At 45.6% G+C, this 13,396-nt stretch overlaps 1 long non-coding RNA gene across 1 annotated transcript; it reads right to left on the reverse strand.

Annotated features, from left to right (window-relative positions):
* Positions 1-2,261: 2,261 nt before the first annotated feature.
* Positions 2,262-5,670, reverse strand: LOC144161988 (uncharacterized). The gene is made up of 5 exons (XR_013320557.1): positions 5,552-5,670; positions 4,148-4,289; positions 3,809-3,968; positions 3,599-3,721; positions 2,262-3,111 (listed from the first exon to the last, which is right to left on the reverse strand). It is a non-coding gene; the product is annotated as an uncharacterized LOC144161988 (long non-coding RNA).
* Between the last annotated feature and the right edge of the window lie 7,726 nt (positions 5,671-13,396).

The raw sequence follows: 13,396 nt of genomic DNA on the forward strand, positions 1-13,396 counted from the left end.
GTCTGTTTCTGTTGCGTCCTAATTCAATTTCGTAAGGCAGACATCATCAACTATACTCGAGTACAACTATGCTCGAGTACACCAAAAGTTGCCAGTGCACCGCAACACCGCAGCCCGCAGCCGGGTGTTCCTTAGAGCGGCGCAAAGCACGCCTGACTGCGGGTAATGTGAACACGACGCGATTCGTTTCACTGATTTTTCGGACTTAATCGGCATATAAATTACTGCACTGTCGACAGACTACACGAAAAAAGGAGGCGATGTCACACATCAGCGCGATATCCTTTCAAAACGCGCGCCTGCGCTAACATCCGAGGACTTCGCTTTGACGAAATGATACAGTGCATTAGTTATTGCCGTTCTTAACTTGTACCCGTGTATGGCGTTTTTAAATCAGTATTCCCAGCTCTCAAGTATTGTTCTTTTGCCTGTTTCACTACATACGACGCTTGAGCAAGCGACAGTGCTCACTGAATATGAATGTGACCACTGCTCTTGTTGAATTGAGTCACGGAGAAAGAATATGTGTATAGGAGGCGAAACGGCTCTTTGCGGCTGGCGTGGGCGAGGAGCCAAATCACTCTACACTGAAAACTAACGCGGACTAGAAAGCTCCGTAGCTCAACGGCGAAGTAGAGGGTGGCAGTACCTGATGGGCGAAAAGATTTCGGCCACAATTCATACCGGTGCTACACTCTTAACCTGGATCCACATAAGATCCACTTAGTAACTGGAACTTTTTTGCAAAAAAGTTCCACTTATATATTTGGAACCGTGTTCCACATACCCTGAAAATGTAAGTGGAACAGTGCACCACATATTTTTGCAGCTAAATTATCTGGATCGGCGTTCCAAATAAAAGTATACGGATCACTGTTCCAAATAAACGGGTAGTGTAAGTTACTGGAACACTGATCCACGTAAAATGATTATGGATTTATCCGGTGCGCCGTTCCAGGTACCTTCAGACCAGCTGTTTATATAAAACGGTGTTCCGATAGACGTTGAGAAGCTGTCTATGGGACTCCACTTTTCCAATATATCTGCTTTCCTGTTGGTATAAACTGAGGTCATTTGCCAGGCTGGCGGATGCATTGGTATCAGAAGGAAACCGCAAGCACCATTCTAACGCAGCATTGACATATGGCCCACAGTGATACCAACAATTGGAAAACAGAAACCGCCGCAGCAGTGTGGTCCCTGACAGTTCCCAACAGTTGCCTATCGGAGCACAGTTCTATATAAAAAGTGGTCTGAGATACCTGGAGCGGCACACAGAGACTTTGGCTTCACCCGCCGGATCCTGTTCTGGGTTTTGGCTGCATGTAAAAGAAACAAGACTCGCATTAAAATACATACCAAACCAACTATTAGCACTGATACAATGCTTTTCAAAACACTAAGCAAATTTTATTCGCTCGTATTATTGCGTACATTTGAGATACGGAGACATATCTGTTTCCACTTGGGCAGAAAATGACCAGCGTACAGGATCAAATACCAAAACGATATCAAGTGGCCAAAACGATCTAAGTGGCATTTTCCTATTTTCGCTAATATTTACCATTCTTTTTTGCTAAAAAAACATGGGTAATAAAGATGGCTTTAAGCGCAACCGCGTCACAAACAGACTTGTACATCTACCCTCGCACTAACTCAAAAAGCATTACACAACAGTGAGCATAAAATATGCTGTTTCATCACATGAAATCAGGTACCGCGAATGCGGAAGTACCCACAGCGCTTGCCATACCATGTTTACGCATCCCGGTTCCAAAATATGCAGTTTGCTATTAAATTGTAGGGAAAAGCCAAAAATACAAGTCATACACGGTTGGAGTATCACAAGACCTGCAAGAGTGTAGGAAAAGAACACCCGAGCCAATACTAAAAATATAACATTTGCACAGAAAAACTTATCGGAAGCATGTGGCACTATTGCACAACTAAAACACATCATATATCAATATCAAGCTAACTGTAATATCAAGCTAACTGTAGCCAAAACCGACTATATACGCGCCCTGAAAAAGCCTTTCACTGAAGCCGCGTTGCTTCCCCGACAATATGTAGCTATTTAAAATAACTTATCAAAAAAAGCTCATAGCACCCAGTGTGAATCTTACAAAATTTTACAAACCAGATAGCTCGGAGCATGTTACGCATTTAAAAATTTAACAAGCAGCCTAAATCTAAAGACGTTATTAATTCCCTCAAGACCAATTCAGACATCCCAAATAACCAAGCCAGGTGGCGTTGAAACATACACGTAATCAATTTTACCAAGCGAACTTGGAAGCATTTTTCCAGCCGGAACATTTATCTCAGGTAAAATTCACAGTTGCGTGCTATACAAACCCTACTATCATGACGACAGTATGCTTGTGACCAAAGCACTGCCTCTAACAAGCAAGAAATGCAACTTAGTCCAAAGTAAACACCTTTTCAAGCCAAATATGTATATTTCGCATTCTTCTAGGGCTTAGGTGTCAGCTAAGATACAGTACAAAAATTGATTAAAAAAGCCCCAAACCGTCTGTGTAAATAATTACTCTCACGTTTGCATCCATCAACAGCAGCACTGCCATGGAAAAAAATTTCGAGTTGCACTTGAATAATAAAAACGTTACAGTGCAGTGCCATTAACTACATTAACAGAGTAACAGAGTAGCTGCAAAGGCAGCCTGCGCTTTGTGCCAATGAAAAATTGCAAAGGAAAGCACGACTTCACTTTGGCAATTGACATGTCGCTTGCATCTACCAATCATTTGAACCACGACATATCTTTCCGAATAGGCTTCAACGTCTAACAATAATTTAAAACCCCAAGTAGAGTGACCACAACAAGTCTTTCAACAGAGCTTTCAACTTAAATGACACCAGGCCACTGTTAAATGGCCAAGAACTCTCTGCAAAAGTCCCAAGAACTCTCCAAAGTCGCATAAGTTTCAGGAGATAAAGATGAAATATACGGCGAGGAGGATGACCACATCTTGATGTGACAACGCAGGCGGAAAATCCATGACGTGTTTCTTGCAGACAATATTTACGCTGTCATTTTCTTCTCTCAAAATAACTGGACCTCGAGAATAACTGGACCACGTCATGTACCTTTAAGGAAGGAAGAAAATTTTGTTATACGATGGCTTTAGATGGGTGAGTTGCTTAGGATACCCCTTTTATAGCACAGTAATCGATTAAAATATCAGCGATTTCTTGATTTCGTTTCTGGGAATGCTGCTAACAATGTACAAAAAATATTAGCACAGACTGTCAATGGCCGTTCTCTAATTCTGGAAAGCAACCGCACTGGGCGTGGCCGTTGTGCCGTATTATTACAGCAGCAACTCTCAATGTGAAAGCAAAATGTTTGCAAAACTTGAATGCAAAATAATAGTTTTTTTTGTCCACATGTTGCAGCATCCGAAACAGGCTGAATGTGAAGGTATTTCCCAATATTGGAGTTCACGATTTATTTTTAACCGTAAGATTTTGCTACAAAGAAAACTACCACAAATTCAGTCCCGCAAAAATAAAATGCCAGCTTCAATAAACACTACCATAAATTGAGTCCCACAAAAATAAAATGCCAACTTACCCAACTAAAATTAAGATGCAGGCGTTCCTGGCAGGGCCTCCTCGGAGTGCATTTCCAGGAAAGTTTTGCCAACGTGTTCCCAAAAGCTCTTACTGTCGTTTTCACCTACAGGTCAAGTTGTCACTGAAATGGTGTTCCGAAGCCATTACGTATATTGCAACTACCTAAAATGGGACCATCAAAGTTCCAGAACTGGGAGTGCGTACTTACTTGTAGAATGCAATGATTTCATCCCGTACAACGGCTTTCATGTGTTTCCTTTTTGTGAACACACGCCTTCAAGAACGGTGAACACACGCCTTCAATAAGAAGGAAAATGGCAGTATGCATTCCTTGTTCCATTGTTTTAAGTCCCGGTCCGCCCTATTTCCTGGAAAATAAAAACAGTATAAAAATATCGAAGCATAAATTTACGCTTCCCTCTAAGAAGGGAGTACTACAAGAAGTCGTACAATGGCTGATTAGTTGTGCTAAAATTTATTTTGCAGCACGAGCCCTGGTAACGTTTTCAGGCGAAAAATAAAAATATTTGAACATTTTTAGGCTCACCTGTCATTGCTCCATGCGGTGTGGTGAACGTCTGTATAATACGCAACACTCAAGAGGCACTCTTTCGTGGCTTTATGACTTCCACAATGCATTCATAATCTGCCACAGTTGTCACGACGACGCCTCGGCGTGCCGAAGATGTCTTCAGCCACAGTGAATGACACAGCCATGATTTCAGAGGTATATGTAAGGAATGGAAATAATTCGTTTTAATTTCTGTTCTTCAGACAAAGGAAAACAATTGTCGCTAACTACCAGTGTAGAGACAAATGTCTTCACAGTCAGCCATCTGGACAGGTTATACAGATCGAATACAGAATGTAGCAATCTGCTTTCGCAGTATATTTTCTAAGTTCAAGGAAGCACACAAATGGGTTAATGTTGGGTGCACATAGTGATGCAAGAACTTATCACCTGAGCGTTGTCGGAAATTATTTCGACTCTCGGGTTACCACCGACATTGACGGCATAAAAATGCAAGAGTGGCTTATTTCTAACGCGGTTCGTGAAGTAGCAAGCACTAATTATGGATATTGAATAATTATCCTGAAGTCTCAAGTTACAACTGATATTAACAGCATAGAAACGGCAGCACACTTTATTTATACCCGCTGCGTGTTGTGTTTCCACATTTCTTCCCCACTACAAAAGAAACGTTTGTTACTGCGGTACTGCTAAGACAACAACTGTCCCTTCCATTTCTCTACACTTCCGGCAATGTTATTTAAAATAGATCAGCTCAATTGGTCAAAGGAATTGGAATAAACATGGAACATAAACATGAAACATGGAATCATGGAACAGATAAACGTAAGATGACGCCTTGAAAACACATCAACACAACTCGAAATAGCGTGTATACCTTGCACGCAACGGGCAAGCTCGAAGACTCCCGGCCTGGTAAGCACAGTAAATGCATTCTACTCAGCAGACTAACACAACGCCGCAATAGCCACCCAAGTTTTAAAAATACCAATAAATCTAAGGACGGACGCTCCGACAAACTTGCTTTGAAGTTGTACACGTGTGCACGCGCGATTATCGCGAGTGACTAACCCGAGAAGATTCTCTACCGCAGAGATACACAGCAACCGTCAATATACAACTAAGCAAAGCCACACAGTAAGGGTACATCTAATCATGAAACGCGCAAACCAGCAACTTCCTTATAGCAATGGCTAGCGTACTCAGTCAGAAATTTCCAGCCGACTCTGACCCACGAACACAGAAGTTTTGGTAAATTACGGCTGCAAACGTTTCTCCAACACAAAATGTTACACGCCGCGACCACAAGCATGGACGACACACGAATAACGGGCAGAGAAGCGGAATGTTTATCGGACGCAGTTAACAAGGATGTCACAGAACAACAACCGTTACCAGACATAAATAAGCAGCACTGACCTTTTTTGCGCCTCCTGGCAAAACTCCACTTCGTCGAACAGGAAATGCAGCCCGGGGATATGAAAAAATTCGCAGTTGCACGCCGCAATCAACCCAATCAAACTGCTAACGGCGCTAACCACCGCTAACGGTTCTCGCCAGCGTGACCGAGAATTTCTTTAGTAAATATCAGGCGCATCGCGCGAGCAATTGAGAAACGCGCTTGGGAATGCCACTGGTGGCGCTGCATGCGGAAGACCGTAAAATTAGCGGAGGGAATCCTGGAAGATGGGAGCGCTGCTGTCGTTTAAAGTGTTGACGCAGTCCCGATTTTCATCCGTCGTCGTCGTACCCGTTGCAGCCCCACTGTACCGTGAATCAACGCAAAAACAGCTCTGCCGTGCTGCTGTTGACGCATGCGCATGGAATGCGCTACTGGAGTGGCGGTCTTTTCCTCATGGCTTCGGCAAACTTTCGTTCTCGCGGAGGCTTTGGCGATGCGCCCCCATAAGAGCTCATACAAACTCGGCACACGTGATGGCTTTTATTTGATTCGGAAAACGGGCATATGCGTCTAAGCGGACGTTTACGCCCACTGAGGCCGAAACAAAGCTCAGATAATAGCCGCGTTAGCGCGTAAATACTGGCTAAAGTTGTTTCTCGCGGGGGGCCGTGAGTGCGTGCGAAATCCGAGCTTAACTTTGGATGAAAATTTATGCGTTACTGTTTACAATGAACGCAAAAGGGCGTGGCTTCATTTACTGCTTTTCTTGACAACAAGCCTTTCCGTAGTCAATAAAATATACTGCGACGCTCTTAGATACCCACGTTATATAAAGCTACTTACAGCTAATTAGCGAGTACTAATACATCGGCCCGTTTCCCAGCCCTTTTCCCTCCTGAACACCAATACTACAGGAAAAAAAGCAACTGGGGAAGCAGCTGGAGAAGGCGGATCATTCAATGAACTTCAATTACTATGACAAGACACAACAGCAAGTTAACTCTGCGCATTTTTGCCGTTACTGCACAACATAATTAGGAATTACAATGTCATTTCAGCATTAATACATACAAAACAATGCAGGTATCACGTGGTATATTTAGTTGTCCAAGTTTAGTTCCGTTCACCCAATCAACCGCTCCCTGCAAAGGGGCTTTTGTTTTTGCTTGTGGAAATTAAAAGGGACTCACCTGTTAGCATTCCTATCGGACTTACTACGTCATGACCAACGGACTTAAAAACCATTGTGCACCAATATGAATAGTTTTACAAATACATACCGATATTCACAACGGCCTAGTTTGCTTATTTTAGATATATGTCGCTTCTCTACTGAAACAAAGAAATAAAACTCTCGCATGGTAGACCGCTAGCGCCTTCCAGTGAAGACTGGAAAACCAAAATGCGTTTCTTGTCTTTTTTTTATCTCTGCAAAGAAATGATATACAGCAGACTCCCGTTAAGACGAACTCGATGTGACCGTAAAAATGTATTCGTATTATCCGAAATTCGTCCTAAGCGGAGGTGTATTGCATTGTGGATGTTACAAGAGAAAAATGTTAGGGTTCTTAATCAGTGTTCGTTTTAACCAAGTTCGTCTTAACGAGGGTCTACTATATTTCTAGAAGAAGCAAACCGGGTCGTTAGTGTCATTTCTGTGAATTTGTAAAACTTCTTGTATCGGTACATGGTGCTTTTGAATTAGTAAGTCTCATGAATTTGCGTCATGAATTAGTGAGTCCCGTATGAATTGGATCAGGTGAGTCACCCTTAATAGCATGGACGAGACGAAAAATGCTAACGAACATCCAAGCATATATAACGGCATGCGTGACATGCTGACCTCTTCAGCTTTCATTAAAGGCGTTCTCTCTCTCTCTCTCTCTCTCTCTGCTGCGTGCAGTGTGAAATGCGGCACAGTCGGTCAACACTATGTATATACCGCATCAGGGCATAAATAACGTGGACTAACTACCTATTTTACAGCAGATTGTAGCCATTTATACGTTACTGTAAAGCACTTAAAATTGTGCACGTACTACAACACAGCGAGCTGATGGCTGAGTATTGAGCAAAAAACGATGTTTCTGCGACGCTTTGTGAACCAAATGCAGAACATGCAATAGTCTCAACAACTACATATATTTCTTTATGAGGTATCCACAAAAGCCCAATGAATTCTTCAGCACTACCGCGGCTCTGTCCCAAACGCGGAAGGAGAACCTGAGGACACCTGGTCCTTCTCAAATTCAAGTCATTGGTGATTTCAAACGTACTGCGCGTCTGCAATTAGCAAAATACGATATTCGCTAAAGCGGTTTGAGCGCCGCAGACAACCTGAGAGGGGTTCGTCGAATTTCTATTTTCGCTAAGATACCCTTTTCTCGCACCTTTCATGCTTTGTACGGTGTTGTTATAGCAGTGGACATATTTTTTTCTGTCAAATAACGTCACTAAAAATACGTCTTAGCCGTCTTATATAAGTAAACTCCTCTAAGACAGTGCCATAGATATCGACGAAGTTTATTAAATTTTATGTGGTGCGTGCGTGTGTGCGTGTGTGACTGCATGCATGTGTGTGTGTATGTGTGGGTGCGCGGGTGTGCGTTCGTGTCTGTATCTATGTCTGTGTGCGTGCAAGTGCTTGTGCGTGCGCTTGTGCGCCAAAGCGCGTCAAATATATATGTGGTTCATTGTTCCAGTTAATGCACGATTCAGTGCATACTTCACTGCAGCGCACAAGTTATGTGGAACAAGGCACGAGCAAAAAATATACAAAAGCACTGTCCAAAATTTTTACTGGGACATAAGTGGAACAGTAACTGGAACGCCCGATAGCGCATCCCCTCATTTATTCGGTTCCACATAATAACCACAAACCTAAAGAAAACAAATGCACAGTTCCAGATAAGATCCACTTATATCTTTCGTTCCAGTTATTCTTCGTTTAGATCCAGATAAAAATATGTGGATCGCCCCGTTTAACTGGAACTTACATGGAACCAGATTAAGAGTGTACGCAGTGGAATGCCGAAAGCGGCTCTAACGGAGGTTTTAAAGCAAAGCTTTACTACTTTCGTCGTGCTGTTTCGCGGAGAATGCGCGTTAACCCTTCGACAGCAGACGCACCCCAGGCGTCACACCCCTCGAAGCGCATCTCGTGATTCGCCGGGCCAGCTGTCGGCGCAGCGCACAAGGTCCCGTTTTAAGTCGCTTTGCGACTTAGCGGCGGTGGCCGCTACAGGAGCGGCCGCTCAGCTTATCGGCAGCCGAGCAAGAGCGCCGCCTTCCACGCATGCGCCGCTGGGTCGTCTCGGGCTATGTGACTCATCTTGTGCCTCGTTTTCCGTGAAACAGGAGCGCCGCGTCCGCCGAGAATGAAAGCGAGGCCTGGCCTCCTCCTGTGAGCGTAGCCCGCGACCGAGCGGCTGTGAGCCGTGGTCGGCAACATAGCTACATCAAAGGTTAACCAAGCGAAACCAAGACTCAACAAGACTAAGCCAAGCTTTTGCTATGCATAGCCAAGGTTAGCTCAGCTAAGCCGCAGGCATTTTTTTCTCTCGAGACAGATGCCACTATCTTTACCTAGGCCGAGAGCTAGTGACTTTCCTTCGCCGCCCGAAGAAGCGCCGGCTCACCTCCTGTCTTGTCCTTAGTCCGCGGATTAGGCCAATGGATCCCCGTTGGTTCAGGAGTTTTATGGGACAACTTAACGGATATGTGCAACTGTTGGCGTCTCTCTGCCATCATGAACAGTAACAATTTTGGTTTTCCTGTATTACTTCCAGGTGGCCCACGCCTGCGTTTTGGAATTATTTTCATTTACGGAAAAATTTGTGTTGCCCATATTTCCGAGGTTGGAAGCCTCAAACACCGTTTTGCCTGCCTGTTCTTGGCGCATAAACCGCGTTTTTTGAACGCCTAAAAATCTGGTCTCTACTTATATATATTCGGGATAAAGCCCTAAATGTCCCATAAAACGCGAAAGGTGACCCTTGTAGTCCTCGGCGTCTACACAAATAGTGCCAAAATGGCCACCGCTGTAAGGAGGAAATAAATTGGGTTCGTGAGAGATTTGCCCTCGGGTCGTCAGACCTGTAGCCAACGAAAGTCGAAAAAAGGCGACAAAAAAAATTTCTGTAATTTGTCTTATTTTCGCGTGTTGTAATGTCGCCTTGTCGTATTCTTGTCGTGTGTCGTATTCCTGTTCTGATTTTGATGTTCCGTCATGCCGAATTCCTGCCTTATCGTGATGCTGATGTTCGATCAGTAGTTGCACATGGCTTGAATGTGATTGCCTAATGTGAAGGGTAGCGTAAATGGCCCTTCTGTTCTTACAACAAGAGTGTTTGTCGTTGAGAAAATTGATTTTGTCGTTACGACAGGAATGAGTGTCGTAACAACAGATGGCTCTGTCGTGACAAAAGGACTTCTGTTGCCACTGCTAAGTTTTGTGTCGTACGACAAGAATTGTCATTAGGTATTCCTGCTGTGATTTTAGCCATGGAAGTGTCTCAATCACAGCGCTAACCCGGCAACCTGGCAGACTGGAACAAGAATTAGTCCGATGTGGACGCCAGAACAGGTGCCCGTGGCGGCACGCGCGCAGAACGGGTGTCCCACTTCAGAAAGCTCAAATAAACGTTTCTCTCTCTCCCTCTCTCTGGACGCAGAGAGAGCTGTGACTATCTGAAGCACGGCTGGTCTGCTCGTCGGTTTAATTCGCGTCAAAAGGGAGAGAGGAAAAAATTGGGTCCATCTCCCCGCGAGGGGGACTCGAGTAAATGCGTCGCATAGGGGGTGGGTGTATTGCGTTAACGTTTAGTGTTTGGGGAGTTGGTGGTAGTGAATGCGTTGTATCAACAGCTTCTTGACGTAGTTTGAATGAGTCAAGGATAAGTTCGTAGCCTCCCATTCTGTGTCGGCTTTGTGGCGCAGTGGGTAGAGCACCATGTACATTGCGTTCCACCCGCAGGGTCGAGGGATCGAAACCAGGGGCTGGATGGTATTTTTTTTATATAGTGTAGGGGGAGGGGTGCGGACTACGACTACGGACTTCAACGCGGGTGACATCGTGAGTTACTGAAATGCTCTGCATTTAAAAAGAGGGACCTCCAAACACGCGAGTGAAGCCTTTGGTAATGGCCAGGCTTTTATCTTAAAACCACATAAGCCGACTTCGGGGAGCGAGTAGTGTTCACCGTGGCGGACATAGGCTATTTGCGGCGAAGCGCAAGTGGCCAATGGTTTCTCATCGGCGCTTTATTTTCCTTTCCTTCCTCGTTTGGTTCAGCGGGACATGGCATACTGCACACGCGCTCCGTTCTAGCCCTTTATTCTCCGTGTTTTACGATACTAGGGAACAAGTTAAGAACGGAACGGCAATAGCTCATGTACGGTATCACTCCGCCTAAGCGACGGTCCCGGATGTCAACGGGCGCGCGCGTTTTTGGAGGTCGCTATGAATGCGTGACATCGTCTGCCTTTTCGCACCTAGTTTGTTTGTCGTCGCTGCAGTCGTTTATAAGCATATAACGCCCAAAAATATGCGGAAACGGCTCGTGCAGTGTTAGAAATATCTTAAGTAACGCACTACTTGCGCCCCGAAGAGCAACATCTGGCTGCAGTGATGAGGCACAGCGGCAACTTCCGTTGCCGCTGTGCCTTTTGTGCCGCTGAGCTTTTTGTGCCTGCCCTGAGCAGCGCTAGTATTAAAACAAGGGTATAAACCATAGGTATATTAGTCCTTCTTGGTAAGGTGACATTTCATCACCCCGCTACAAAGGGGAAACCAATAGCAATCATGATCGATCATCATCATTGCCGTTCTTAACTTGTTCCCTGGTATTTAGGCGCATTCCTACGACCATTGCGTCGTGTACCATGTATCGAGCTAACCGTGTATCGAGCTGGCACGGCACATGAAAAGCGTTGTGGCTGCAAAGCTAATTACCTCGCTTGCGACTATGTATGCAGTCGTTGCTTCCGGCCTTTATTCCCTGTTGCCTGGCTTGAACCGCCCCTTTGTTTCTTTTATATCTATTTTGAGATATTTCCTCCTTCTCGCTTCAGCTTGCAGGTGTGGCGACCGGGAGAAGAACGTGCACTGGTGTCAGCCGCGCTGCATGCGGAAATTGGCCACACGCCCTCAAACTCTTCTTGTGCGTGACACCTCAGCCAGGAGATGTCGTCGGCGTAATTAGTTCTCCACCCTGGTGGTTGCTTTTTTCTTGGGTAAATGGAGGTCGTTTGTTCTTTACTTTACTTTCTTCTTTCCTGGTACTTATGTAACAATTGTTTCTTGCCATTTTGTTGTGCCTGTTCCAGAGACGTACATTTTTAACGTGCGTGAACTTTTTCCCGCAGCGCGCGCGATTTAGGCGGCCCTCCGTTTAAGCGGGGCTGTAATGTATAAACGCGTACGGCGGAGAGAGAGAGAGAGAGAGAGAGAGAGAAAGAACTTTATTGAAACCGATTTTACGACGTCTTCTCCCAGCGTCGTCGATGGGAGTGGTTCCCTATTCTTGAGACCCATATGCATCTCTGGCCTCTTGTCCCCTGGCAACCAGATTGATTTGGTCTTCCAGAGGGGCTGATCAGCAAGGTCTCCCATCGCTCGGTGAGGGAGGGGGTAGTGGGGGAATGGTTGAGGGGTGGTGGGGTGTTTTTGGTAAAATCACATTCTCCGATTATGTGGCGGAGCGTGCCGAGTTCTTTTTTACAAAAGGGGCAATTTCGGGTGTAGCGTTCAGGAAACATCTTATTTTGAAGGAGAGGGTGTGGAAAGGACCTAGCCTGTATCTGTCTGTATATTGATTGTTGGTCTCTGTTCAGTGACTTGTGTGGGTCAGGGAACCGCTTTCTTTGTTCTTTATAGTATTGCGTTATGTCGCTATAGCTGGTGATGGCGCGTGGCTCTGACTCCTCTGTCCGGTATTCCATTTCTCGGGCGAGTTGGTGGGCTAGTTCATTGCCCTCCAACCCGGAGTGTGCCGGCGTCCATATAAGCTCCCCCTTTCCATTGGTGGGAGTGCGGCATTTCTTCAGTACTTTAAGTGCTTCGAGAGACATCCAACCTGCTCTGTAGCTGGCGTATGCCTTTTGGGAATCCGTGATTATTTTCTTTACTTGTGGTTGCGTTAGTGCAAGCGCAATTGCGGTTTCTTCGGCCACTTCTGGATGGGGCATCTTGATGGAGGCACAGGTGACGAGTTCACTCCGTGTTGTTATCGCCAGGGTGGCCCTTGTGGTGCCCTTAGGTATTGTTGCGTCGGTGTTTAGCGTTCTGTAATCTTCTTCTCGGTCTATTTCCTTTGCGATGGTCTTTGTACGCGCTGCTCGGCGGCCATCGTTGCGTCCTGGTTTCATGTTCCGGGGTAAGGGTTTACTCTCTATTCTGTTGGACCATTCTTCGGGTAGGCGGTCTTTCTCTTTACTCTCTGCTTCTTGCCATCCTACCTTGGCGAGGACTCGACGACCTGTCGGTGTCTGACTGAGTCGGACTCTTTGGTTTGTTGCTTATTCGGGCAGATGACGTCATGAATAACTTCTTTGGTGCTAACTCCCGCAGCTGCCAGTATGGCGCGGCTGACTTCATATCTTGAAATTTCTCCGACGTTCAGGCCTCCTCTGGGACGCATGACTATCTTGGTGTTTTGTCTCGGTAGAAACGGCATTCTTGCCGCTTTTAGTAGCTTTCCCTTGAGCGTGCCTCGCTTTGGGTGACGTGGGCCGGCGACTGCCGCTGCCTGTCCAACGTTAGGCGACGATAGGCTCAGCTTGCTCTCCTTTCGTTGGGGCCTTTTTTCACCGGCAACTTGCCATCCGAACGTTCTAGACATTTCTTCCGGCCTAATTTCCTC

Source organism: Haemaphysalis longicornis, unplaced genomic scaffold (genome assembly GCF_048455015.1).
Source record: "Haemaphysalis longicornis isolate Haplotype H1 unplaced genomic scaffold, Haemaphysalis longicornis Haplotype H1 scaffold_12, whole genome shotgun sequence".
In the NCBI taxonomy this organism is placed as follows: domain Eukaryota; kingdom Metazoa; phylum Arthropoda; class Arachnida; order Ixodida; family Ixodidae; genus Haemaphysalis; species Haemaphysalis longicornis.